This window comes from Triticum aestivum, chromosome 2A, assembly GCF_018294505.1.
Source record: "Triticum aestivum cultivar Chinese Spring chromosome 2A, IWGSC CS RefSeq v2.1, whole genome shotgun sequence".
Lineage (NCBI taxonomy): Eukaryota > Viridiplantae > Streptophyta > Magnoliopsida > Poales > Poaceae > Triticum > Triticum aestivum.
The window spans coordinates 737,619,188-737,623,279 of NC_057797.1; the positions used below are offsets into that span (position 1 = coordinate 737,619,188).

The window sequence follows — 4,092 nt, forward strand, 5'->3', positions numbered from 1 at the left end:
TTGAACATATCCCTCTTATCATCTGCACTGGCAGTATCTTGGACATTCTTTGCATCATCATCTTGTGTCACCTACACAATCAAACCACAGCCATGAAAACAGATTTCTATGGTTTAACATTACTTACTTCCATAGAACATTGATTACACACATACCTCACTCATGATGACCGACGACTCGGACTCCCCAGAATCAGGTGCATCTAATGATTTGTCGTTAAGGCTTGTCTCCGCGTCGGATTCACCGTAATAGTCATACGCATTATGACATTCGGAAAAACTGAAAAATACAACACAAATACATAATTACTTATCATATAATATTCCAGAAGAAATTCAATTTGCATGCCAACAAAATTTTTCACTTACGTACCTGACTAATGTAATCTTCATTCGAGAGCTCCGAGTTGTTTTCCTGATCATCATCAAGCTCATCGAGCTATAAATTTTCAACACAAAGATTTAATGTTGTCGGATGCCACCAAAAAATTACAACATGACAATGCCACTCACATTAAGATCGTCCCATTCGTTCCCATTCTCTGACCGATCTTCACGATCTGAATTTTCATCATCTGACCAATCTTCTATCCAGTCTTTCATCAGTTCTCCAAACTCCATGTCTACCATGATATCAGTTAACTCCTCGTCCGCCATTTCCTACAACCAATATTATGTATCATCATGTGTGCAAACATTATCAATGATGAAATATAAAACACATAGCACACGATCACGGATGTTATGTAAACAACCGCAACCGAGGCCGTTTAGATCTGCCAAACTTATCAAGGAAGATGGCTACGGCACCCGTCGTGATCACTTTCAATCGCGAGGAACTGCACGATCTCAAAACCTAGCTAGATCTGTGATTACCTCTGCCGCCGGATACCTAGGTTAGCCGCCACATCAAATAACGATACTGGTGGTGCGCACAGCCGACGGCAACCGACGCTACGTGAACCCAGATCACGAGGAGCAGCACTACCGGAATAAGATCCACGATCGCATGCGCCGCCGGGTAGCTAGGTTACCCGCTCCGCTAGGTTAACCACTGCCACTGGCGCGGCGGCAGTTCGTTCGATGTTGCCGCGAGCGAGACTAGAGGGGGGACGCGGGATGTGGTACCTGTGCGCGATCGTTGGAGATTCACGACGTTGTCGCGCCCGCTGTCCGACGAGATCGCCGGCGACGAGATAGCCGCCGGTGGAGATCTACTACGTGACTTATGGAGCTGCGTCAATGCTCGCGAGATTGATGGAGCTGCTCGCGTGAATGATTGGATTTGGCAGGTCTTACGTGGACGTGGGGTCGTGTGATGTTTTTTTTCGGACCAGGGTACTGTACGTATACGGTCTGGGTTATACAGGGCTTGACAGGGCTTGGATCTAGGCTGGGGCGGGCCAGGAAAAAAACAAATTCGCGGGGATAAAAATACCCCTCCGAAATTAGGTTAGGGGGAGCACTGGAGCAGGGCTCCGTGTCCGAGACCCAAAAGGAAACATGTACTCCTACATTGCGAATTCTGGATCAGTGCTGCGAGTGGTCGAATCCTGCTTCGTCACGCCGAGCGGCGCGACGCCGCAGAAACGGCTGTGGCTCTCGGCGCTGGACCTGGTGCTGGCCAGCAGAGGCCACACCCCGCTCGTCCACTTCTACAGCGCCGGTGACGTCGCCGCCGCCGGGGACGGCTTCTTCGACGTGGCCAGGGTCAAGGAGTCCCTGGCCAAGGCGCTGGTGCCCTTCTACCCTCTCGCCGGCCGCCTCGGCATGGATTCCGATGGCCGGTTCGAGATCGACTGCAACGGGGAGGGCGCCCTCTTCGTCGTGGCTCACTCCGACCGCACCTTCGACGACTTCAGCGACCACAAGCCGTCGCCGGAGATACGGAGGCTGTTCTGTCCTCCCGTTCAGCCGTCGTCCGTTATACTGGCCTTACAGGTGACCTTCTTGTTGTTGCCGTCTAGCCCTAGCTCTCGCCTACCTCTCACAGCTCTCTTGTTCTGCTGCAGACCGAGGTAGAAGAAGAAGGGAAGAAGAAGACACAGGTGGACACAGAAGGTTTCCGGCGCTCAAACGCCAACACCCACGAGCACGAACTCGTTCCCAGAGCACCAAGGCTCTCGTACTACATCGCCTGGCCTTTATACTCAGGTAACGCAGCGGCCAAGCATACAGACACCCACGCACGCACCACACGGCCACCACTACCGGCCACTAACTCCAGGCCGGCTAACCAGCTAACTACCAGTGCATGCATGCGCTAACAACCACACCTAGCAGCCACCAAGTTCGGCCTGGCTAGCTAGCTCCGGCTCTCACGCCTACCCAGCGACACACACGCATGCCACAAGCACACACAACGCACGCACGCACATGAACGCATGGCTTATTTCTAACACTTCTTGAGGTGCGGCGGTGTGGTACTGGGGACGGCGACGCACCACGCCGCGGCGGACGGTCCCAGCATCTTCCATTTCATCCGGACGTGGGCAGGCTACTGCAGGGACGGCGAGAGCGCGGCGGTAGAGCTCCCGTGCCACGACCGCGGACTCCTCCGCGCGCGGTCCCCGGCCGTCATCCACCCCGAGACCATCCCCACGTTCTGCAGCAGGCTACCCCAGCACGAGCCGTCCGGCGCCGTCGCAACCCAGGTCTTCACCATCTCCAAGGACCAGGTGCACGCCCTTAAGCGCCTGTGCGGCGGCGCTAGCACGTTCTGCGCCGTGAGCGCCCTAGTTTGGCAGTGCGCATGCGTCGCCCGGGAGCTGCACCCGAAAGCGACCACGCGCATCAACTTCCCCGTGGACATCAGGCACCGCCTCACGCCGCCGCTGCCGGCCCGCTACTTCGGAAACGGAATGGCTTTACACACGACACAAACTGCACGATCTGTGAACGATAACACTGTGCAGTAGCCTTCGGAAACGGGGTCGTCAACGTGTTCGCCACCGCCGCGGTGAAGGACGTCGTGTCGGAGACGCTGGCCTCCGTCGCCAGCCGGCCAGCCGGGTGAGATCCGCGACGGAGCGGCTCGACGATGAGCTGCTGAGGTCCGCCGTGGACTACTTCGAGGTGGCGGAGAAGGACGGGCAGACGGAGCAGAGGGGGAACCTGCCGGAGACGGAGCTGCGGATGAACAGCTGGTACCACCTGCCCATGTACGACGCCGACTTCGGATGGGGGAAGCCGCGGGTGATGACGAGGGCGGAGGCTGTACGCGGCGGCTGGGTGTACCTCTTGTCTGGCGGCGGCGATGGCAGCGCGCGCCTGCTCATATCTTTGGAGCCGGCGACTCTCAGCAAGTTCGGGCTCGCAGTTGCTGAACGCCAAGTTCTTGCCGGTGTGCATGCTAGGCTGTGACCATGCATCATGCATGCATGGATTTTGTTGACGAGGTGAACATATTTCACTGACAAAATATGTTGACGGAGTATTTTATCCCTCGAACAATCTGTAAGAGTTGCACGAATATTTTGCTTCCCATGCATGCACACTTTACTTGATTTTTCCATATAAGGTGAAACTATTAAACAGGTTAGGGAAAAGTATGTTTTTCGTCCCTCAAGTTCCCCAAAAGTGCAGACTTCGTCCTTCAACTTTTTTTGGTCTACTTTTGGTCCCTCAAGTTTCAAAACCGGTCAAGCTTCGTCCGAATTCCGGTTTCGCTAGAAAACAGGACACGTGGCGTGGTATTCTCTCTCCCCTCACTTGCCACGTCCGACCCGCCGTTGGGTCAAACAGACAGCCCGCGCGACGCCGTCTTCACTCTCTCCCCCTTTCCCTTTCCTTTGTGACCTCTCTCCCAAACCCTAGGCTTTGTGGCGGCGGATCCCGATTTGGCGTGGTGGTCGGCGTTGGCGTTGGAGCCAGGGACGGCGGCGCCCTTGAGAAAAGCTACGGCGGCGCCGATGCAGTATACCTAGGCGCAGATCTACGCGGCGGCGTAGGCGGGTGTAGTGTTGCGGTTGCGGCGGCGCCGATCTAGTATACACCGGTGACGACGAGAACTATCAGGACAGCGACCACCGGCAGACCTTCAGGTATGTTTTTTTTGCGTATATTGTTTAGGATTCGTAGGTAGATGCCATCC

The 4,092-nt window shown here is 55.4% G+C and overlaps 1 pseudogene; it reads left to right on the top strand.

The window, feature by feature from the left end:
- Nucleotides 1-1,495: 1,495 nt before the first annotated feature.
- On the top strand, nt 1,496-3,454 carry LOC123186322 (hydroxycinnamoyltransferase 4-like; annotated as a pseudogene).
- The last annotated feature ends 638 nt before the right edge of the window (nt 3,455-4,092 follow it).